The sequence below is a fragment of the Nicotiana sylvestris genome, chromosome 9, assembly GCF_000393655.2.
Source record: "Nicotiana sylvestris chromosome 9, ASM39365v2, whole genome shotgun sequence".
In the NCBI taxonomy this organism is placed as follows: domain Eukaryota; kingdom Viridiplantae; phylum Streptophyta; class Magnoliopsida; order Solanales; family Solanaceae; genus Nicotiana; species Nicotiana sylvestris.
In genome coordinates this window covers 2147583-2173991 of record NC_091065.1, presented here as the reverse complement: position 1 = coordinate 2173991, position 26409 = coordinate 2147583, and positions in this window count along the sequence as shown.

Genomic DNA, 26409 nt, shown 5'->3' with positions numbered 1-26409 from the left:
AGAGTTTAAAACTCTAATGCTGGCTGAAAGGAAAATTCAGTTTAGGGTTTAAAACCCTAATGCTGATTGCATGGAAAAGCTCAGTTTAGAGTTTAAAACTCTAATGCTGGCTGAAAGGAAAATTCAGTTTAGGGTTTAAAACCCTAATGCTGATTGCATGGAAAAGCTCAACAGGGATTTTATTGGAGGTGTTCTGTGGGAACTTGTACAAGAGGAAGCTATGTGGGGGACTATTTACAAAGTGGATTCTTTGTGCGGATTCTGTACAATGGGGTATGCTGGGTTTTTGTTTCAAAGCGGGTTTCCCAGGGTTTGTTGGGGTAAGCTTGTTGGGGTATGCTGGTTTTTTTTTTTTTTTTTTACTGGGGATACTTTGTGGGAGATTGTACCAAAAGAGAGACTCTGTGGGGTTTTGTACAGGGGGAGACTCTGTGGGGATTTGTCCGAAAGTGGACTTGCTGGGGAAGATTTCAAGATTTCGCTCTTTTCCTTTACTCCGGAACACCATCAAACGTCATGATTCATCGTGCTTGGGTAATCATATCAACGAGATAAGGCGCTTTCCTTCATGAGACGGGATTCCATGCAAACAAACCTGCCACCTGTCCTTTCCGGTGTGTCCTGAACTCGGGGTTAAAATGCAAAAAGGGATTCGAAAAGAAACAAAGAAAGGGGAAAACAAATCAGAAAAGGAATACCCTTTTCGGGATGAGAAAAACTTATCTGAGGAAGATAACGCTGGCTTTAAATGACATGACATGCTTTTTGGACTGGACGTCTGACCTCCTAAAAGCTTGTGTTTTCCTGAACCAGAACGGATCTGTGATTCCAAACCGGTGGAACTTTGCCGAGACCTTCTTGGGGTGGCGTCATTCCTTTTCGGCCAACAGCGCCCTTTGCGGGTTTTCGCTGGCTGACCTCTCTCATTTCTCTTCCTGTCATCGCTTGATAGCACTCTTTGCGAGTTTTTACTAAACAAGCTCTCTCATTTTGGTTTCTCTTCTCCCGTCGCCTCGTGGTGCCCGAAGGTTTTCACCGCCGAGACTCTCTCATTTTATCTCTCTCAATTCAGAGTGTGATGGTCTTCGTTTGTGACGCTTATTGATTCCCCACCATATTTGGTAATTGATTTGAAGGCTTGTGCTTGGTAAAGAGAGGTAGTGATACTAACTTCTCAACTGCTCGACGTGCCCCGGTTTTCAATTTCAGGGTGAATGGGATTTTATTGTTGGTGTGACTGAACCTCAGGGAGAGGCTGCCTACGTATCCTTTCGGAATCAAGTCAAACGTAGTTCAGGCCTCGATCAATGTTTTGTTTTGTTTGTTTTTTTTTTTTTTTTGTGGAGAGGGTTGGGTAGTGTTTGGGGAGTAGTGGGGAATAAAACCTTCGCCATTTTCAAACGTGTCAGGGCCACTGGAGTATGACTTAGACGTAGTACCTCTTGACTGCATCTGCATTTACTGCTGTGTCGGGGTCATTTCCTTCGATATCACCTAAATACAATGCTCCTCTTGGCAATATTTTCCTTACGATGTATGGGCCTTTCCAATTTGGGGCAAACTTTCCTTTTGCTTCTTCATGATGCGGCAGAATACGCCTCAGTACCAGCTGACCTACTTCGAAATTCCGGGGTCGGACTTTCTTGTTGTAAGCACGGGCCATCCTTCGTTGGTATAACTGTCCGTGACAAACTGCAGCCATCCGCTTTTCATCAATCAACGTCAATTGCTCTAACCGAGTCTTAACCCACTCGCTGTCCTCGATTTCTGCTTCGACAATGATTCGAAGCGAAGGGATTTCTACCTCTGCCGGTATTACAGCCTCGGTCCCATAAACCAAAAGATAAGGAGTCGCTCCCACCGATGTGCGTACCGTAGTGCGGTACCCCAATAATGCAAAAGGTAACTGCTCGTGCCACTGTCGGGAACTTTGTATTGTTTTCCTCAAAATCTTCTTGATGTTTTTATTTGCAGCTTCCACAGCACCATTGGCTTTCGGCCGATAAGGAGTGGAATTTCTGTGCGTTATCTTGAATTGCTCGCATACATCTCCCATCAAGTGACTGTTCAAGTTCGCTGCGTTATCTGTAATGATAGTCGCAGGAATACCGAAGCGACAGATAAGATTTGAGTGTACAAAATCCACCACAGCTTTCTTGGTGACCGACTTGAGAGTGACAGCCTCTACCCATTTTGTGAAGTAATCGATGGCAACCAGTATAAACCTGTGTCCATTCGAAGCCTTTGGTTCAATTGGTCCAATGACGTCCATGCCCCAAGCGACAAATGGCCAAGGTGCGGACATGGGATGCAGTTCCGTGGGAGGTGCATGAATCAAATTACCGTGCACCTGACACTGATGACACTTCCGGACAAAGCTAAAGCAATCCTTTTCCATGGTCATCCAGTAATAACCCGCTCTAAGGATCTTCTTCGCTAAGACATACCCGTTCATGTGAGGTCCGCACACACCTGCGTGTACTTCGTGCATGATCTTTCTCGCTTCCTCGATATCGACACATCTTAAGAGATTGAGGTCCGGAGTTCTCTTATATAACAATTCACCGCTCAGAAAGAAACCACTTGCATGTCGCCTAATGGTCCTCTTTTGATCTCCAGTAGCGTGCTCGGGGTATTCTTGCGTCTTTAAGAACCTCTTGATGTCATGGTACCAAGGCTGCGTATTTGATCCCGCCTCGATTACACTGCAGTAACCGTGTCTTTCCTTGATTTGGATTTCCAAAGGATTGACGTGGGCGTTGCCCGGGTAGGGGAGCATAGAAGACAGAGTAGCAAGTGTGTCTGCCAGTTCATTGTGACACCTCGGAATATACCTGAACTCTATTGAGGTAAAGCGCTTGCTGAGATCCTCCACATGTTGTCGGTATGGGATAAGTTTGACATCCCGAGTTTCCCATTCACCTTGGACTTGTCGGATGATCAGGTCAGAATCTCCCAAAATCAGTAAGTCTTCGACATCCTGATCGATTGCCATATGCATGCCCATAATGCAGGCTTCATAATCAGCTGTATTGTTTGTGCAAAAGAAACGCAATCTAGCTGTGGCGGGATAATGCTGACCGGAAGGCGAGATTAAAATTGCCCCAATCCCTACACCCTTGGCGTTCACGGCTCCGTCGAAGAACATCTTCCATACATGAGCTTCCTCCGAGGTCAACTCTACGGTGTTTACCTCTTCATCTGGAAAGTAGGTATCCAACGGCTGGTATTCCTCATCGACCGGGTTTTCGGCCAAATGATCTGCTAACGCCTGGGCTTTCATTGCCGTGCGGGTGACATAAACTATGTCGAATTCCGTAAGCAAGATTTGCCATTTAGCCAGTCTCCCAGTAGGCATTGGTTTCTGAAATATATACTTCAAGGGATCCAACCTGCTTATGAGGAACGTAGTGTGGGCTTGGAGATAATGCCTCAGCTTTTGAGCAACCCATGTGAGAGCGCAACATGTCCTTTCCAACAGTGTGTATTTGGCCTCGTAGCCGGTGAATTTCTTGCTCAGGTAGTAGATTTCTTGCTCTTTTTTTCCGGTTACGTCGTGTTGCCCGAGGACACAACCGAAAGAGTTCTCCAAGACTGTCAGATACAAGAAAAGTGGCCTCCCTGGTTCTGGAGGGACCAAGACTGGGGGATTCGAAAGGTATTCTTTGACTTTATCAAAGGCTTCTTGACACTCTGTTGTCCACTTAATCGCCGCATCTTTCCTTAACAGCTTGAATATGGGTTCACACGTGCTTGTCAGCTGGGCAATAAACCGACTGATGTAGTTCAACCTGCCCAACAGACTCATCACGTCTTTCTTTGTTCTTGGAGGAGGCAAATCTCTGATGGATTTTATCTTAGTTGGATCTAGCTCGATACCTCTCCTGCTTACGATGAAACCCAAAAGTTTGCCCGACGGAACTCCGAAAGCGCATTTGGCTGGATTTAGCTTCAAGTCATACTTCCTTAGCCTCTCGAAGAATTTCCTCAAGTCTTGGATGTGATTATCCTGCGTCCTGGATTTGACTATCACATCGTCCACGTACACCTCTATTTCCTGGTGCATCATGTCATGGAAAATGGCAGTCATGGCCCTCATGTAAGTAGCCCCAGCATTCTTCAGACCAAATGGCATGACCCGGTAACAGTAGGTGCCCCAAGGCGTGGTGAAGGCAGTTTTCTCGGCGTCCTCTTCATCCATCAGTACCTGATGATACCCGGCATAACAATCTACAAAAGACTGTATCTCGTGCTTGGCGCAATTATCAACGAGGATGTGGATGTTGGGCAGCGGGAAATTATCCTTAGGACTTGCTCTGTTCAAATCTCGGTAATCTACACATACTCGAGTTTTCCCGTCCTTTTTTGGTACTGGAACCACATTCGCCAGCCATGTTGTATATTGGACTACCCGGATCACTCCCGTTTTCAGCTGCTTGGTGATCTCCTCTTTAATCTTGTCACTGACCTCAGTTTTGAACTTTCGTTGCTTTTGTTGAACTGGAGGACAATCAGGATGAATCGGCAATTTGTGAACCACTAGATCAACACCTAGTCCCGGCATGTCATCATATGACCAAGCAAACACGTCTTTGAATTCAAGAAGAAGTTGAATTATCGCCTCTCTCGTTTTCTTGTCCGTGTGAATGCTTATCTTGGTCTCCCGGATTTCTTCCGGGGTTCCTAAATTTACCGGTTCAGTGTCATTTAGATTCGGCTTAGGTTTATTCTCAAAATATTCCAACTCTCGGTTTATCTCCCTAAAAGCCTCTTCCGCATCATATTCTGGTTCTGGGTTCATTAATTCGCAGTTAAATAGCTCATTGTGATCTGGGCGTGAAGTCCGCAAGCATGTCATATTTAAAGCCGCATTATTAGGACTGAAAAGGAAGATGAAAGGAAAACTAATAAAAATCAGAACAAAGAAAGAATAGGAAAGCAATGATGATTTTTTTTGTATATTTTCTTTGGAAAATTGGAAGACAACAACGTTTACAACTAGGAATTCAAAACAACAATTGAAAAGAAGAAAACGTTCAAGTTATGTCCCGGAGATAACTTGTGATACAGGAAAGGTGGCAGGACAGGTCTACCCGGACTTCCGTCTAGTCGGGAATGGCGTGGCCTCCCAGTTTTGGAGTTTGGCATTTGGCCCCATGTACATCATCTCAGCAGTGCTTGTGCCTTCGCCTGGTTGAACCATGTGGACCTCGTAGAGAATTTTTCTCATCGCCCCACATATTTCCTCGATTTCCTCAGCTGTGAAGACCTCATCATCTTCTTCTTCAGCGTACCTTGGCCTGACGAAAGTCGCATATAAATCCGGCAGTGGTTGAGGCAACTTCCAGCCCTCATTTCTCCTTTTCTTTGCCCATTTTTCGTCTGCTGGAGTAGGTTTGAAACCTAGTCCAAAAGGTTTCTTGATGACTGGCAAAGTAACGGGTTCTGTTATTCCCTGAAGGGTTCGTCCAAGTCCCTTCCCTGGCCTAAATCCGTGCCGGATCATCTCTTTGGCCACCATGACCGAAGCGTTAGATAAGAAAGGCTGGGGGCAAGGTACTCCCTCTTCGTGCTGCTCTGCCAGTACCACCTCGAAAGCTTGATAGACCGTATGTTCGCTCCCTTCTCTCGGTTCAAGATACGGGATGGATGGGTCCCGGTAAATGGCATGTTCGTCTTCCCCATGGACCACGATTTCTTGGTCTTCGTACTCGAATTTCACCATCTGGTGAAGAGTGGAAGGCACGGCTCCTGCCGCATGGATCCAAGGTCTGCCAAGGAGGAAATTGTAGGATGTGTCCATGTCGATCACCTGGAAGGTTACTCGAAATTCGACTGGTCCTATGACCAACAACAGGTCTATTTCTCCCATGGTATCTCTCTTGATGCCGTCGAAAGCTCTCACGCAGACGTTGTTGGGTCGGATTCTTCCTGCCCCAATTTCCATTCTTTGTAGCGTGGAGAGCGGGCAAATGTCAACACCTGATCCCCCATCCAGCATTACCCGCTTGACATAGTAGTCCTCGCATTTCACTGTTAAGTGCAAGGCCTTGTTGTGTGCTGCTCCTTCCGGGGGTAAATCGTTCTTGTTGAAAGAGATTTGGTTGACGGCGAAGAATCTTTCTGTCATCCGCTCTAGTTGCTCCACCGAGGTTTCGACCGGTACATATGCTTCATTCAGGGTTTTCAGCAGGATCTTTTGATGCTCGGTTGACCTCATTAATAATGACAGCATGGATACTTGCTCAGGGTGCTTGCGCAGCTGATCTATCACTTCGTAATCCGGCATCTTCATCTGTTGGAAGAACACTTCCGCTTCTTCAACACTCACGGGCTCCTTTGGAGGGAAGCGCCTTTGTGTGGCGTTGTTCAGTTCTTGGGTATTTGAGTACCCTCCAACGAAAGTATTTTCTGGAAGTTCTTCCATGACCTCCTTACCTTTGTACGTTACCAAAGTCTTTTGATAATTCCACGGCACTGTGGACGGGTTGGTCATTGGCTTTTGTGGCACGCGTCCGATAACCACTGGCTCATTCAGCCGAGGTGGTTGAATCGTCCCCCGGACCACATAGGCCCCTTTTGGCACGTACATAGGTTTTGTCTTTTTGATCCCGAAGTTCTGCGTCTTCTTGGCTTGACCCCGCGGTATGTAAAGAACTCCACCCTTTGCTGGTACCACTTTCTTCTCCACCTTCTTTTCAGGCTTGCTTTCTGCAGCCTTGACCTCCTCCCCCCTTTCTGATTTCTGGTCTATTTCAGGCCTCCTCCCTGTGTCGACAATGGCAATTATGGCTTTCAAAGCAGGGTCGAACTCTTTGTCTTCACAAATCATGCCGATCAGCGGCCCATTATTGTGAGCGGGCAATGGATTGTTAGTCACATTTGGGATCTCTTCGTCCCTTAGCACTATTTTCCCCTGCTCTATCAAATTTTCGACCACTCTTTTCAATGACCAGCAGTCGTTTGTATCATGTCCTTCGGCCCCTGAATGATAGGCGCATCTGACTCCGGCTTTATAAGAAGGAGATGTCGGGTTTTGCCTCGTTTGGGGAATTGGTTGCAAGAAACCCAACTGGACTAGCTTAGGGAACAATGTAGAGTATTGTTCACCGATGGGCGTGAAAGTCCGCCGTCGAGGTGGCTCCTGGGGGCGGTAGTTATTCTGCGGGGGTTGTGGGTTATAGTGGTTGCGGTAAGGAGGCTGATTTCTGGGAGGTGGAGCTGGGCCTCGGTTGGCTTGTTGTGGTGGATGGTTATAAGGTTGGGCATTCATGACCATATAAGGTTGATGAGCATATGCCACATTTGAGTGGGGGTAGTAGTGTTGTGGGGCCCTTTCCGGAAAATGGGGCCTGGGATGACGATACTCCCTTGCTTCAGAGGCTGCCATAGCCGTTTCTTCCTTCTTCTTCCCCCTTGTCGTTCCTCCAGACCCGCTTTGGACGGCCTGGGAGGTTGCCCTTATGGCTGCTTGACTCAGAATCCGACCCGTTTTCAGCCCATTCTCTACCATCTCTCCTATCTTGATCGCTTCCGCGAATGGCTTACCCATGGCCGACATCATGTTTTGGAAATAGTCAGACTCTTGAGCCTGGAGAAAGGTAGTGACCATTTCCACTTCATCCATGGGAGGCTTCACTCTCGACGCCTGTTCACGCCACTTAATAGCATACTCTCTAAAGCTTTCCGAAGGCTTCTTCTTCAAATTCGACAGAGAGTTTCGGTCTGGCGCAATGTCGATGTTATACTGGAATTGCTTTACAAAATCTCTGGCGAGATCATCCCATATATGCCATCGGGACATTTCCTGATCCATATACCATTCCGAAGCTATCCCTACTAAGCTTTCCCCAAAATATGCCATTAGCAGTTCTTCTTTTCCGCCGGCTCCCCGCAATTGGTTGCAGTATTTCTTAAGATGTGCAATGGGGTCACCGTGCCCATCGTATTTCTCGAATTTGGGGGTCTTGAAACCCGTTGGCAGGTGCACGTGAGGGAACATGCACAGGTCGGCGTAAGAGACGCTCTTTTGTCCGCTCAACCCTTGCATATTCTTCAAACTTTGTTCAAGGCTTCTCATTCTCTTAGCAATCTCATTTTGTTCCGCAATCCTGGGGTTCTGATCCTGTCCCGGTGCGAGTTCGCACTGAGGCGGTAGAGGATTATTGTTGGTAGCGAACCTGGTTGGTTCCATTGAGAACGATGGTGCTTGGAATGTAAAAGAGGATGAGTCAAAGCTTGGCTTGTATGTGGCAGGCTGTGCCGTAGCTGGGCAAGGCGATGCAGTAAAGATGTTCATGCTTGCATCAGTGGCCGACATTCGGGGATGAGGCTCAGAAGGTGATCCTGCGGAGAAGGCGGAGTTGGCTGGGTACCCGAATGGGGTAGCAGGGTAATTTATGGGGACATTAGAAGTCCCACTTGACCTGGAGAATAATTCAGGGAATCCGGGGACGACACTTGGCGGCTCTTTCCCATTGTTCCAGTCATCCAGCATTTCCAACATGCGGAGCCGTAGGATTCTATTTTCCTCCGCAGTTGCGGATTCAGGTGTGAGGACGGCTGAGATTGAGCTCTCCTCAGAGACGGGGACTGTTTGCAATGGAATTTCCGAAGACATTTCCACACTTCCTTTTGACCTGGTGAAGTAAGTGTGAGTACTGCTTCTGGTCCTAACAACAGGTAGTTGAACACCTCTCTTTGACCTCGTGAAGTATGAGTGCGAGGCCAGACTTTCACCAAACCAACCGTCTTTTCAAAAACCCTGGAAACATGCTCAATGACAAGCGCACGGTTAATTTGCAGCAAATAACAGATAGTTAATCTCACGTTGGGCATGATGCACCTATACAGTTAAGTGGATTACTATATGTCTGCTACGAGAGCATGCGTCATTCCGGTATTTTCCTCTTATTTCCCCCTTTTCTTCTTTCTCTTTTGTTTTCCTTTTATTTTATTTTTTTTATTTTTTATTTTTGTAGTAAAAGAAAATGCGACCGGATCCGATGAGGATTGCCTACGTATCACGATGCTTACGTGAATCAGATCATTACGTAGTTCGAAAAATACAAATGGACGTAAAAGAAACAACCCCTTTATTGTTGAAGCGTTCTATTACAAGCTACATTTTGCAAAAGAAAGAGCAAACTTGGAAAATGAACCTAGACTCAAAATAGACTGAAAATCACCTTGATGAAAAAAACAGGCAGAAGATGCTAAAATACAGATTTGACCTATGAATGCATTATGGTTTTAAAAATTGGTTTCCGCGAGGCATCGTTCGGCCTCGCCGCGGTCCTAGGCGTGAGATCCCTCTCAAGTTGCTCCAGCTCGTGCATAGTCTGCTTGACATAACCTATTACTGCCGAGAGGACGGTAATGCTGGGCATGTTCTCACATCGTAGACATCGTCTGGTGATGGCATGGGCAATGGTCTTGATCCTATCTCTGGTTTGCTTCTTCTCTATGAGTAGGTGCCTTATCTGATCACTGCTCGTCTTGAATACCTGTGAGTCCTGTATGTGCTGATCCCTCAGCTGCCGCACTTCTTCCTTCATTTGGGCCAACAAGTCGTAACAGTATCTACTCTCCATTTGGAAATCCCTGGCCTGCTTAACTGCTTTAAACTCAAGTGTAGCCATCTCCCTCTTTATTTTAGAGACAGCCTTCTCGTGGTCACGTTTCAATTGGTTCAAACATCGGCGATGCTTATCTACTCTTGTTTCCCACCGTGCCTTGAACTCTGTCATGACCTTTTCGGATTCTTCTAACCTGTCTCGCCATTCCGTGGTCTCTCTTTTCAAACCCTTTATCAACCGCTGGTCTGATTGACTTCTGGGTTGCTCATCAAGAGACAATCTCAATTTTTGGACTTGGGCCTTAAGTTCTTCATTCTCTTGGATCAACCTATTCTTTTCGCTTCGATCCGCCGCGATTTGTACGCTGTTATCGAATTTCAAACTATCTATTTGTAGCTTCAAATCGCCAATCTCTGCTCGATAACCCTTCTCTTTTGCTAACCAGTTCCATTGCCCTTGGGATGATTCTACGAAATCTTTGAGATGCGGCCTCTTAGCCGGTCTTTCGTAAGACAGGCTACCTCTAAACCAAGCGTGATATCCTGGGGCGACTTCCCCTTTTGCCGTATCGATCACACAAGTGTTTGCTGTCAGATGTTGGCATTCACTCCAGATTTGGCGAACTTCTTCTTCAGGGAAATGACCGTTCGGACTGATTTCAATCACTTGGGTACTCAAATCTTCATCTTTCGGTACCACTTGGTACCTCCCAAGTTGCCTCAAAACCCGATACGGTGCATAGGGTTGGATACTTTTCAGTCCCATCAACAGAAAGTGAGGCCGGGTTGCCGGCATGTATATGATTTCCTCGATAGGTGACCATCCGAGCGTCCATTGGATTTGGCTGGCGGTGAGAGTTCGGAGAAATGAGGTCCATGATGTGACTCCCTCAGGTAAATTGAGCCCTTTGATTCTCGTGTAGAATTCTCCAATACAAGTTTTCTCTGGCGAACCATAACCCAAAAGTGAGGAGCGATGACATAAATGATCGGTCATCCACACTTGCAACAGTAGGTTACATCCTTCGAAAAAGTCACCCCTGGCTCGACAAACAGTGAGAGCCCGGAAAATGTCAGCCATAATCATAGGTGCCAGAGTACTTTTATCTTGGGTAAGCAAAGTACTGACAACCCCAGTTATTCTTAGATCGATGTGGCCGTCCTTCCTTGGGAACACTATAAGACCTAAGAAGGCCGTCATGAAAGCCGACTGCCTGTGTTCGTCCCATTTTTGTCGGTTGCCTTTACTACATAGTTTGAAATCCGGCTTATTGAACCCGCCCTCATGACCGTATCTAGCATACATGAGATGGAGACTGCAGAAACCTTTGGCAAGATCTGGATGGTGAAATGTTCGGGGTATTTTCAGAAAATCCAAAAATCGGTGTACCGTGACGGCCCTAGGTGCAATCAAGTACTTGAACCTTAACGGAGCTTCATCACTCCCAATGTATCCCGCTATTTCCTCCAACGTCGGGGTGAGTTCGAAGTCTGAAAAATGGAATACATTGTGTGCCGAATCCCAGTAAGTGACCAATGATCTGATAATATCACCCCGCGGTTGAATGTCTAGTAAATCCGGGAGATTTTTCAGATATTTCCTCACTTTGCCTTGCCCTTCTTTGCCTAAATCGTTCCACCATAATCGCAACTCAAAAGGGATCTTGGTCATTATTGAAAACGATTCATTTTGTATCGTGCTCATCCTGCACATTTATTTAAGGCGATAAACTTTATTAAACTCAAAAATTAAAATTATCTAGATATTTTTTTTTGTAAAAACGGGAGGTTGGACCCGCCGAGGGTTGCCTACGTATCTCACCCCGTGCGAGAATCAAACCGGCGTAGTTCGGTCATATAGAGAAAATTAAATAAACCTAACAATCAAGAATAAGTATTATTTTTTGGAGAAAGATAAAATATTTTTTTTGTTTTTTGCAATATTTGGACTATTAGTCCGAAATTTATAAAAGGGTACTACAAAAGAGACAACACATTTTTTGAACTATGAGTTTTCCATTTTTTTAAAAAAAAAAATAAAATAAATAAATACCCCCTTTTTCTTAAAAAGAAAAGAACAAATTTTTATATGTTTTTTTTTTTGTTTAAAATCAAACTAAAAGACGACTTTTGGTTTTATATTTTTTTTTTAGTTTTTTTTTTAGAAAAATTCCGACGAGGTTTCGACAACTACTTGGACATTGGTTTTATTTTTCCAAAATAAGTAATTATCTCCCTACGCTGCTATTTTTTATTTTTTTTTAGAAACTAGTCAGCATGCGGAACCGAAGCAAATAAATGCGCCAAACAAATAGTATGCAGCAGGGTGGTCTTTTCATTTCAGGTTGCTTGTCCTAGACGGACCCAACCCCTGTGTTGAGCCCCCTAAGTCAAATGCAACATGATGCAAATAAGCGTTCCTACTAGGGATCCGGCATGAAGTCGAGTTATACTAGGTTTAAACCTTGGTATTTGTTCTAGACTGTGTACCCGAGCGGACAACTCGAGTCGAGGAGGGGCAACTTACCGGGAACCAAAAGGCCGTCCGGCTTCGTAACTTATCCGTCCTCTTTCTTATTTCGGGCATTGACACTAACAGAATAGGGAGTCTCGACCAGCGAGCTTCTCCCCGGAGGTAAGAAGAGAAGGGTTTCGGCACAGTTTATATACAGTTCAGATAATATCAAAGCGGTAAAAGACAACATTTAGCACATTATGCAAAAACATGTAATAAAGATCAGATAATAAAGCCAAATATAACAATTATTCTAAGCTCGAATTCTTAAACCCTGAACCAGTGGTTCTGGGTAAATTTCCCCAGCGGAGTCGCCAGAGCTGTCACACCTCCTTTTTGCGCGCCCCCGCCCCGAAGGGTTAGATGCGCGGGTGGAGTTTTTCCAATTTAAGTGACAATATTCGAAATGAGATTATTTATTTCAGAGTCGCCACTTGGGAAAGGTTTGGCTTTTGGTGTCCCAAGTCACCGGTTTATCTTGAATCCCAAATCGAGGAAATTTTCGACTTTTCCGAATGAAGTCTGCGAACCAGAAATTCTAAGTAAGGAATTCTGTTGACCCGAGGGAAGGTGTTAGGCACCCTCGAATCCCGTGGTTCTAGCACGGTCGCTTAAATTGTTATAATGGCTAAATATCTGATTTAAATACATGTTATGACTTACGTGCTTTTATTAAGTTTAAACCGCTTTATTATTATTACTTATTTTTTATAGAATTGCAACGTCGTGAAAATGCATCTCGAACCACGTCACAATCAATGCACCCGTGATCGTCGACACATTTGGACTTCGTTGAGATTTGGATTTGGGTCACATCAATGTGCACCCGAATTTAAGAATGTGATTTAATTAAGCCGCGCCAACAGAGTCTAACGCGTTATTATCTTTGTAGAAGGCCATGAAATTTATTAAATGGCCTATCTTGAATTCTAAATAATTATCATGGTTATTTATTGAGGGCCCCACAATTTTGCATCTTTATTTGGCGAGGCTCATCTCTATTTTAGAAAAGGATATCCTAAAATGGCTACATTTCTAATGCATTTGTCTTTAAAACTAGAAGAAAAGGTGCATGCTAATTCAATTATAGGCTTTTGCCTAATCCGGATTTTTGTCAGTTTCTGATTAACTACTTATAAAGTAAAAACGCCATGCCTTGCGAGGACGTTTCAGTCGAACAAAAGACTACATATGAGATTGATGAAATGCAATACCTAATCCGAACATTTCTTGAGTTGAACTAAACTGAACTTATTCGGACTAGATTAAAGGATAACTGGCAAAGTAAAATACTTTAGTTTGGCAAGGAATCATGTACGAGCTAAACGAAATACAACACTTAATCCGAACACTTCTCGAGTTGAACTTAACTAAACTTATGTGGACTAGTCTTAACTAAACAAAAAAAAACTAAATGAGACAAGAACAGTGTTGTATAAAGTCGAAATATACATGCCCCTACTGACAAACAACTACAGAGTTAAAATACAACAGGGTAAACTCAGTCAAATATCAATATACTCTTTTGAACTATTGAGACATAAGCTAAATCAATTTCCACAAGGCCTGTTAATATACTATGAATATTACAGCAAATGCTTGAACTTCTTCAACCTTTTTCATTTCATGCTTTCAAACTGTTTCAATTACATCAATATGAGACTTGAAATGTGTACCTGAAAATGCTGAAAGTGCAAAGGAGAAGAAGAAGAAGATGGGAATCAGCAGCAGCAAAAGGCAGAATTAACAGTAGCAGCAGGACAAAAATGCAGCAACAATAGTGAGCAAGAGAGCAGCAGCAATGCAGCAGAACACTAACAATAATCTCGATTGAAATTTAGAAGAAAGAACACTGCCTAACGTATTGACAATAAATGAACTTCAGACAAACAAGACCAAGTTTCTGATTTCTTAATCTGTTTTCTCTCTTTCTTGCTCTCTTTCTATTCCTGTCAACTCTCTCTTTTCTTTCTATCTTCACAGTGTGTGTGTGTTTCTTTTCTATCAGCTCTTAAGGTCTAGAGTGTGTATTTTCTTTCCCTTCTCTTCTCTTCTCTCCCCCAGTCTGTCAGATGTTTCCCTTTTTTTTCCTTTTTTGTCTCCTAATTCTGTCCCTCCTTTATAAGCCTAAACCTCAGCCCTTTATCAGCCTGTTGGATTAATCAAATACCCCTCCCATGTGCTGCCCCTTTTCAGTTCCACTTAGCTAATTAAGTATTAACCCCATCAATATTCCCTGGCAGGCTTTCCTTTCCTATTTTATTAACTAAAAGCAAGCATGGGCAGTAGAATATGTTGACAGCATATGCTGTCAAACCATTTTTAAAATTAAACAAAGGACCTTTATGCAGGCCACAGGCTGTGCACAAAGCACATGAGATGCACCAATGCACATGCTGTGCACGAGTGCACATGCCTTCCAATTCAGAATCTAAGCACAAACAATCCAACAGCTATAAGTGAACTAAACTGGCTCTTAATTGATTCAGGCAAATGTTCAATAGAAGCAAATCGATTTAACTTTGTTCAGACCGTTGAAACTAATTGACGACACATGTCGACTCGACTATATTAGCATTAACATACACAAACGTAGCCAAATCAGACATTCAAAAGCATGGGACACATGACTCGACTTATACTGATTAAGCAGGATTATACTTTGAGGAATCAGTAAGTCAGTACAAATTTGGGATACAACCAATACACATGTCTTATCAGAATAGGAGGGGTTCAAACAAAACACAGTGGTTCAGGCAAAGTGGTCAATCAGAAGGTGGTAAAATTTAAAGACACAAATTGAAACAAAACATGACCAGATATTTAAAACAAAACACACGGACTAAAACAAATAAAGGAAAGAAAACAAACTCACCTTAAAGCTTGCAAAGTTAAAAATTTGAACTCGGATTTGGACAGACCTCTCTTAAGGCTGAACGGACTTTAATCGAAGTGTTTCTCAGATGAGAAACACTTCGATTAAGGTCCATTAGACCTTAATCTCTTTGGCTCGGACTGGCATGGGCCAGTGATGAAGGACACAAAACTTTCAAACTTAGATCTGGGATTCAGGCTTCCCTGATCAGATTCGGACCAAACCAAGTATGGTTTGGTCACGAGGGGGTCTGGGGAGTGTCTGGTATGAAGCTGAGGTTGGTTGGTGTAGATCGAGTTTTGACTCGAATCTTCAAATGAAGATTCGAGGACCTGGGGGTGATTCGAAGTGTGTGGTTGGTAGATTTAGGTTCAGGATGGCATGGGGGTTCTATGGTGTTTAGGGGAAGGTCACCGGCATCCATGCCGCCGGCTTTAATGGCGAAAGTATACAGGGGCGGCTAGGGTTTGGAGGACTGAGGTCTGTGGAGGGGACGACTAAGGCCTGGGGGTTAGGATAGGGGGGGTGCAGGGTAAAGGCTTAGGCTTATATAGTTAGTGAGGGGTCGATTCTTGGCCGTTGGATGAGCTGCGATGAAGGGCCAGGATTTTTATGCTGATGGGTAACGGTGTCGTTTCAACCTGAAGGGGTTTGGGTTGGTCCGGGTGGAAACGGGTCGGGTTCTGTTCGTGGGTATAGGAAATGTGATCTTGGCCGTTGATCAATCTGAGATCAACGGCCAGATCAAACTGTATCCATACGACGTCGTTTGGACTCTCTCTGGGCATCATCTGGACTGGACCGGGCAGGCCTAGGTTTTGGGCTGAGTTTGTTGGGCCAATTTAACAAATTGGCCCAAGTCCGGAAGGGGTCTTTTCCTTTCTTTTTTTTTCTTTTATTGTAAAAAATACAAAACTAAGTAAAATCAAAATAAAAATAAACACCTAACACAATTATTTGCACACACATTAAAATGACTCAAAACAGGTAAAAATTAAACAGAACAAAATCAAAGGCAAAGATGCCCGTTCATGCTTTCTATTTAACAATCATGTTACAGTTCAGATCATGCATGACACGTACATTTTTTTGTATTTTGTTTTAATAAAGTAAAAAAAAATGGGCTAAAGTCATAAATAATTAACGAAGTGCCATGTAAAAATCTCAAAATTGTACAACGGGATCAATTGTTGTTATTTTTTTTTTATTTCTTTTGGAGCGATTGTCTCGCGAAACAAAAATCACGTGCTCACATATAGCATCACCTACAAACTCTTTTCCTATTTGGTTGAGGTAATGATTTACTTAGGGTAAAAGTTTATTCCAAAAATAAACTTTGTAAACTTTTTTCCATAGAAGTTCGAATCTCATTAAAATAGGTTTATGACTGCCGAAGACTTGTTCACGTGATTATTCCAACTCAAAGTTGGAATCTGTTACTTGTAAACCTTTCATAATTAATAAAAGATTAATCCCATTCCAAATGGGATGAAATTGACGAAAAGTTTCTTTTGTGAACTTTACACGTGATTTAATCCAATTCCAAATTGGAATTACTAACAAGCCTTTTATTAATATTATATTTTATATAACATCTTTTATATAAAATAAGTGTTAATTATATATATCATTATATATATTTTAACTAATGCTGTATTTTGTCCCGGGCCCGGGCCTTAGTGGGCCTAACGGGCCGGGCCTCGCGGTCCCGGGCTTCGTGGTCCCGGGCTCTGGCGGTCCCGGGCCTGGCGGTCCCGGTCTTTGTGGGCTCAATGGGTGGAACCGGCCCGTGACGGGCCTAAGCCCACATGGTCCTGTGCTTAACGTGTCGGGCTCGTGGGCTTCGCGGGCCTAGCGGGTTTTTTTTTTTTTTTTTAAAGACAATTTCTTGTAGTATCATGGCTATATTAAAAATATATATGTAGTATATATGTATATCTAATTATTAAAGTGCTTGACGAAAAAGAAAATAATAAAACAATAGTAAAACACTAAATTGTCATGCATAATATATTTTCTTGTAGTATATTATATTGTATCTTATGTATATATATTCTCTTATATATTTTCTTTTAGTATATGTATTGTATCTTATGTATATATATTCGCATAATATATTTTCTTGTAGTATATATATTGTATCTTATGTATATATGTTCGCATAATATATTTTCTTGTAGTATATATATTGTATATTATGTATATATTGTAGCATAATATATTTTCTTTTAGTATATTATATTGTATCTTATGTATATATATTCTCTTATATATTTTCTTATAGTATATATATTGTATCTTATGTATATATATTCGCATAATATATTTTCTTGTAGTATATATATTGTATATTATGTATATATTGTAGCATAATATATTTTCTTGTAGTATATTATATTGTATCTTATGTATATATATTCTCTTATATATTTTCTTGTAGTATATATATTGTATCTTATGTATATATATTCTCTTATATATTTTCTTGTAGTATATATATTGTATCTTATGTATATATATTCGCATAATATATTTTCTTGTAGTATATATATTGTATCTTATGTATATATATTCTCTTATATATATTTTCTTGTAGTATATATATTGTATCTTATGTATATATATTCGCATAATATATTTTCTTTTAGTATATATATTGTATATTATGTATATATATTCGCATAATATATTGTCTTGTAGTATATATATTGTATATTATGTATATATTTTCGCATAATATATTTTCTTGTAGTATATTATATTGTATCTTATGTATATATATTCTCTTATATATTTTCTTGTAGTATATATATTGTATATTATGTATATATTGTAGCTTATAAATAATTCTAAGTATAGACAAAGAAATATTGCGAAAAGAAGCTCATGGGTAGAAGCAATAAATTTTATTACCAAAAAATGACATATCTTTCTTAGTCATCCTTCCCCCAATGGAATGAGCACAACAAGGTACTAATACCACCATTAGAAGGAAAAAAACTAAGGAAGATGTGCCAAAATACAAGTTACATATTATTCTATGTATTATCTCTAACAAATCTCATAAATCCTTCAAGGTTCGGAGGAGGTTGCGTTGGTGGTGGTGGAAAAGAAGCTTGTTCATCACCACTTCCGGGCGAAGCCGAATCCTCCGCAAGTTCCGCTATCATTTCTTCATAAGCTTCATCTATCGCCGGTTGTGCTTCTGCAATTCCAAAGTTTCTTCTTTCCGAGCGGATCCAATCTCTAAACAATACTGATTTTTCCAAGCTATCCCTCATAGACGCTCTATGATCACCTATTTGCAGTCTTGCTTGACTGAAAGCGCTCTCTGATGCAACAGTTGAAGCTTGAATTGATAAAATATCCCGAGCCATCCTTTCTAGGGTGTGTTTTTATGTGCCTAGTCAAACTACCTGTGCCGCTACGGTCTCCTACATATTTATGCGACATTAATTTCCCACAAGTTTTACACTTAGCCTTATTTTTTTCTCTTACTTGAGTAAAAAAATTCCAAACTAATGATGTTTCTAGGCGTTTAGCAGGTTCTCTATTAAAAGTAGGAGTTTCTACAGGTGGGTCGACCGGTGCATCACTTGGGTTATTAAGAGGACTAGTAGGTGTATCATCTAAATCCGGTGCTTGAGTTTCATCATCATCCTCATTTTCCTCATTATTTTCTAAGATGGTTTCATTAGGATAAAGAGCATTCATAATTTCATCATCTAATCTATCACCTGGTGCAACATTATGATAAAATTCACTATCGGTAAATTGAAAACAAGGGTGATCACTATCAAGAATTACGGAAGGAGGAGGACGTCTAGGTTGGCGACTACTTTCAACTTGCTTATCTTTTCTAGGTCGGGGAGCCGGGGGAAGGGTAGTTGGTTGGCCACTACTTTCACCGGTTTTATCTTTTCCTTTACCAAATATTTTTTTCAAAGTAAATGCCATATTAATTATAATTATGCAAACTAAACCACACAAAAATATATTCTAAAAACGTAAGAGTTGAAACGAGTTTACCGGATTGCCGAACAACTTCTTGAAAATTGAAAATCGTTGAACACTTGAAAACTTCAATTCAACAACTTCACAATTTTTCACGAAATTTCAACAATAAATTAAGTAATTGTAGTAGAGAGATTGAGAGAGATTGAGAGATATTGAGAGATATTGATGAATTGGTGAATAAAAATGAAAGAATGAGGGGGTATTTATAGTTGAGAAATGGGGAAAAGTGTAATTATATAAAGTTTGGGGTTCAAATAAAGTTTGGGGGCCAAATGACCATTTTTTAAACTTAAAAAACGGTCATATTTTCAGCCCAAACGGCTAGATTTTAAATATGGCCGTTGGAGATTTTTTTTTTTTTCTTTTTTTTTTGAAAAATATCCGTTGGGCCCGCCAGGCCCATCAGGCCCGCCAGGACCGGCCCAGGCCCGCCTGCCGGTCCCGGGCTAAACGGTCCCGGGCTCGTGGGCTCAACCATGAAGACCAGCCCGTGACGGGCTCAGGAGGCCCACCAAGACCGGCCCACCCAGGACCGGCCCACCAGGCCCGTTAGGACCGTGGGCCCAGTCCGGTCCGGTTCAGGTCCGGCCCACCGAGCAGCCCTAATTTTTAACCAAGAGATATAATTTAATTTTCTATTCCAAATAGAAAACTTCAATTTCTTCACAATATTAATTATGTCCTCTATGCTAGCAAAGAATATAATAATATTTCATTTGGGCTAACTAACTAAATTTATTTGACTAATTAAATTCTTTAATTTAATTATCAAATAATAAGTTAATTAATCCTTTAGCAAAGACCAGAACACTCGTTAGTATGCGACCCCATAGGTTCAATACTAAATCGGTAGTAAATTGACCACATCAATATACTAATCAAGGGTGGCGTCTAGCAACACTCCTTAACGACTGGATAGCATGAAGTATACAATTTACTCTCAAGAACCAGTAGAAGAATAATGTAGTAATTCCTTCTGTCCTTATAGCTCTGGATCACCCTAGGATATGGTTCAACTGTCAAATCCTAATAGGCGACCAACTATGTGTTCATGTCAAATATAATCGACCATTGAATGACCTAAGAAACTCTTTTCTTCTTTCATTCAATTGCCCTGGCCAAGGTCTTAGTTTGGTCGTTTATAATTCATGACAACATGGAGCTTAAACTCATTACCAAGAGTTGACAGATTCCATCTTGATCAATCACTAATTCTACAAGCATTTAATCATACCCAATATCCTTTCAACTATCGTTCTAGGGCCATAGGCGTCTAGTATCAAAGCACAATAAATAACTTGTCAATTACTATGACGATCTCAGGTCAAAGGAAACGGTTACATCACATTCTTCAAGAGAATATCCTATTGACAGTTTATGGTAATTCTAACCATTAGGAATTATCCAATGAGTCGGTTCAATGATCATATCTCTATATGCATCATCTATCTATGTAATTTAGTTAATGAGATCAACTAATCTTTATCCCATAAAGACGATCACATAAATATTGATCTAATCGGATTACTAATGTCCAAATTAATAATCCTACGATCAAGAACAAATTTAGATTAAATTATAAGAAACTTCACTCTCATTATCATGATCTCCATCACAATGTCAAGTCTCAAAATTTAATCAAGGACCTTATCAAATTAATCAAGCAATTAATAACAATGATAAAAGAATATCAAATGCCATATATATTTTATAAAAATATGTTCAAAACATCAAATGCGATATTGGATCTAGGGCATATTTACTATATCCCTAACAATCTCCCACTTGCACTAGAGCCAATCGCTCTTGTACTTCATTCCCAATTTCCACTTGTGCTTGTCAAACTCCTTTGCGCCAAGAGCTTTAGTGAATGGGTCTGCAGCATTTTCTTTTCCATCAACCTTTTGAATCTCGACGTCTCCACGTTCAATGATCTCTCTTATCAAGTGATACCTTCACAGAACGTGTTTGGACTTTTGGTGTGATCTTGGTTCTTTTGCTTGAGCAATGGCTCCAGTATTGTCACACAACAGTGGAACCGTACCTTCTATTGAAGGAACCACACCAAGTTCAGTTAAGAACTTTTTCATCCATACAGCTTCCTCAGCAGCTTCACTAGCTGCTATATATTCTGCTTCAGTCACTGAATCAACTACTGTAGCTTGTTTGGAACTTTTCCAACTCACTGCACCACCATTTAAGGTGAATACATAACCAGAAATAGATTTTCTATCATCTCTATCTGAAGAGAAACTTGCATCAGTATAACCTTCAAGTTTTAACTGAGAATCTCCATAGATGAGGAATTGGTCTTTAGTCCTTCTTAAGTACTTAAGAATGGTCTTCACCACCTTCCAATGTTCCTCACCAGGATTTGTCTGATAGCGGCTAGTCACTCCAAGTGCATAAGCCACATCAGGACGTGTACATGTCATGGTATACATGATAGCTCCCACTACACTAGCGTATGGGATCCTACTCATGCGTTCTCTCTCTTCAGGTGTTTTAGGACAATCCTCCCTACTGAGAGTAATTCCAGTGCCTATCGGTAGATAGCCTCTTTTGGAATTATCCATATTATACCTCTTTAAGATGGTATCAATGTACAAAGACTGGGAAAGTCCAAGCAGCTTCCTAGATCTATCTCTATAGATCTTTATTCCTAATATATAAGCTGCTTCTCCCAAGTCTTTCATGGAGAACTGTTCAGATAGCCAAATCTTGGTACTTTGCAATGCCGGTATATCATTCCCTATGAGCAATATATCATCAACATACAACACTAAGAATATAATTGTGCTCCCACTAACCTTTTTGTACACACAAGGTTCTTCTTCGCATCTAACAAAATTGAACTTTTCAATTGTCTTGTTAAATCGAATATTCCAACTTCGAGAAGCTTGCTTTAATCCATAAATGGATCTTTGTAGCTTACAAATTTTATTATGATCAGACGGAGATGTGAAACCTTCAGGTTGTGTCATGTACACATCCTCTTCTAGCTCACCATTAAGGAAAGTTGTTTTCACATCCATTTTCCATATTTCATAATCATAGTATGCTGCTATAGCAAGCAAAATCCGAATTGATTTGAGCATTGCCACGGGAGAGAAAGTCTCGTCATAGTCGACTCCTTCTTTCTGATGATATCCCTTGGCAACAAGACGGGCTTTATAGGTCTCCACCTTTCCATCTGCTCCATTCTTTTTCTTAAAAACCCATTTACAACCTATAGGTTTTATATCCTTTGAAGGTTCAACTAAAGTCCATACTTTATTTTCCTTCGTAGATTCCATTTCGGATTCCATGGCCTTTTTCCACTTCTCATAATCAGAACTTTGTATAGCCTCTTCAGAGGTCTTAGGGTCATCATCATTATGATCAACCTCATTTGATACATCATCTTGTACCAATAAATTTAATCTAGTTGGTACATGACGTTCTCGTGTAGACCTTCTAAGAGGTACTTGTACAACCTCTTCACCTTGTGCTGGATTTGGTTGTTGTTCAATTTGGTTTAGAACTGGTTCATTAACCTGTTCTTGAACTTCAGTTAGTTCTTGAACTTCAACCGTTGAAGATGGCAACTTCCTTGGCAACTTCAAAACATCCAATAAAGGTTCTTCAACTTGGGTCTCATGATCTTTATATTGTATTGATTCATTAGTTTCTTGAACTTCATCAAGTTCTATTTCTCCATTATAATTTCCTCCTAAAAGAAATTCCCTTTCCAAAAAGGTCGCTCCTTTGGCCACAAACACTTTATGGTCAGAAGGGTGATAGAAATAATATCCCATTGTTTCCTTGGGATACCCAATGAACCTACACTTATCTGATCTTGAGTCAAGTTTATCAGACTGTAGTCTCTTAACATAAGCTGGACAACCCCAAACTTTAATATGTTTAAGGTTAGGCTTACATCCTTTTCATATCTCATATGGTGTTGTAGAGACTGACTTAGTGGGAACTTTATTAAGTAAGTATATTGCTGCTTCCAAAGTATATCCCCATAAATTTATTGGAAGATCAGTGAACCCCATCATAGATCTCACCATATCTAATAAGGTTCGATTTCTCCTTTCAGACACACCATTATGTTGTGGTGTTCCTAGAGGTGTCCACTGTGAGAGAATCCCATTCTCTCTGAGATATCTGGTAAAATCTTCACTAAGATATTCTCCACCTCTATCAGACCTTAGTACTTTTATACTTTTACCAGTCTGCTTCTCAACTTCACTACAGAACCTTTTGAACATTTCAAAAGATTCAGACTTGTGTTTCATAAGATACACACAAATCCATATCTTGACATATGATCAGTGAAGGTGATGAAGTAAGAATATCTACCTCTAGCTTGAATTTTCATGGGTCCACAAACATCTGTATGAATTAGTCCCAATAATTCAGAAGCTCTTTCTCCACTTCCAGTAAATGGAGATTTGGTCATTTTTCCTTTGAGACAAGATTCACAAGTTGGATATGATTCAAAATCATATTTGTCAAGGTACCCTTCCTTGTACAACTTGTTAATTCTTTTCTCTCCAATATGATCAAGCCTACAATGCCAAAGGTATACATGATTTACTTGATCATCTCTTTTCCTCTTAAGACTTGAAACATGCATAATCGAATTAGCATTCACATTATGTACCAGTATCTAATACCCACAATGAAGAATTAGTAGTAGTTAAAGAAACCTTGAAAACATTTTCATTAAAGTCTTACCTTGTTTCTTATCCTTTAAAGTTGCAAGATACTCCTGGCAGTTTCTCTTCCAATGTCCTATTTTCTCACAATGGAAACATACAGCATCAGATTGGTCAGCTTTGCTTTCTTTGCCTTTGGGTTTGGTCACACCACCCTTGGGTGCAGTAGGCTTTTTCTTGGGTTTAATTTTACCCTTACTCTTCTTTTTAGAAGAATTTCCAACCAACATGAAAGTTCCTTTCTTCTTCTCGGATGCAAGTTGATTCTCATAATCAATCAGCATGTTAAGCATCTCATGAAGATCACAATCCATTTTATTCATATTGAAATTAATAACAAATTGTGAAAAGGATTCTGATAGTGACTGCAAGATCAAATCTTGAGAAAGCTCTTTTCCCAGTTTGCACCCCAACTTCTCAAGTTCTTCAATGAGATCAATCATATGATTGACATAGGGTCCAACTGGAGAGTTTCCAGTCAATTTGGATCCAAATAAAGCCTTAGATAACTGGTATCCAGCTGTCCTGCTTTGTGTACCAAACATCTTCTTAAGATGTTCAATGATTGCAGTTGGATCCATATCCTGATGTTTCCTCTGTAGTTCAGAATTCATAGAAGCGAGAATGATGCATTTGGTAGTAAGACATTCTTCCAAGTATTTCTGATAAATCTTGGTAGCATCATCATCATCCTCATCTGGGACTTCCTTGGCAGGCTTATTGTTCACATCAATGTCACACCTCTTTTTTCCGCACCCGAGGGGGCAGGGGGAGTTTTTTCCAATTAAAGGACAATCGAAACGGGATTGATTTATTTATTTCAGAGTCGCCATTTGGGAGATTTTAGGGTGTCCCAAGTCACCAATTTTAATCCCCAATCGAGGAAAAGAATGACTCCATATTACAGTCTGCGTACCAGAAATCTGGGTAAGGAATTCTGTTAACCCGGGAGAAAGTGTTAGGCATTCCCGAGTTCCGTGGTTCTAGCACGGTCGCTCAACTGTTATATTCGGCTTGATTATCTGATTTTATACAAATATGAACTTATGGGCAAATTTTAACTTTCACCGCTTTCATAATTATTATTATTTTTTACAAGGAATTGCAACGTCGTGAAAACATACCTCGAATCACGTTACATCAATGTACACGTGATTGTTGACATATCTCGACTCGGTTGAGATTTGGATTTGGGTCACATAAATGTGCACCCGAGTTAAGGAAAATAAATTATTAAAGGCGCGCTTAAAGCAACTAGCGTATTGTTATTTTGGGGAAAGCCATGAAATTCGCTAAACGGCATGTCCCGAATTCTAAGTATTTTTATATATATACATTTAGAGGGCCCCGCACTTTGTACATTTTTGTTTGTCGAGGATCGTCTCATTCTTTATGAAAGGAATTTGCAACGTCATGGAAATGCATCTCAGACCACGCCACAATCAATGTACCCGTGGTTAGAGACACATTTCGATTCCGTTGAGATTTGGATTTGGGTCACATAAATGTGCACCCGAGTTTAAGGAGATAACATTATTAAGTACGCGCTTAAAGAGACTATCGCGTTATTATTCTGGGAGGGCCGTGAGATTTGCTAAACGACCCGTCCTGGAAACTGAATGCTTCGATAATATACATTTAACGAGGGCCCCGCAGCTTGTGCGTTTTTATTTGTCGAGGCTCATCTCGTCTTTATTTTAAAAAGGATATCCTATAGCAACTACGTTTCTTGTCGCATTTGTCTCTACTAATTGAAAGCGGAGATAGTCCTAGTTAATTATATGCTTGCAGGTCATTTATAGCAGGATTCAGAATGCTTAAAAAAATCAGAAACAAGGCTGCGCCCCACAGACAAGCGATCGAATCTCATGGGCCCAAACCCAGTTTGTGCGGGATTGGCCAGGCTTGGGCCACTGATTTTCTGACGAGGCCTGCTTGGTTTGTTTCGACTTGGGCTCAACCTTCGTGAGGTTGAGACCGTAAACTTGTGTTCTTTGTTTTAAAGGTGTGGTTTATCAATTATAATAAGGCAGTTTATCAAAAGGAAATGAACTTAGCTAACAATGGATAGCTTCATACTTGGCATGTATTAGAGAATATGCTACACGATTAGACTAAGTCTAAGATACAACCCACTGCATTGGGAATACTTTTACCTAACAGCATACATATACAAACTAACATTCAATCACCATGCATTGATATCTACTAGTCGTACAAGCTATCATCAGTATCCAAACAAAATGTAAACTATTATACATTACATGATATTCAATATAATAGTCTGTATAAAAAAAACATCTTCAAATCTTCTCTTTTGTATTCATGCTCAACTTTCAAGTTACATTGATACTGTTAATCGTGTACCTGGTATAAAGGACAAAGAAGAAGGGAATGATCAGCTGGGCAGTATGCAATAAACACAGCAACAGCAGATACACAACAACAACACAACAACAAACCAACAACCACAAGTGTTTTCCACAGTCCACAAACAACCAGCAACAGTTTTCAGAACAAAGAAAACCAGCAGATGGTCGAGCACCAAACAAGTAATCCCAGAAAAGAGTAATGAAACAAACAGAAGTAACAGAGTGTTCTATGCAGCAACACCAGCAGTCCAACAATCACAAGCAGCTCAATCAGTGCAAACAACAGAACTTGGCCAAGACAGCTTGACCAATACAAACTCTTATGTAGCTTTCAGACAGTGTTTGGT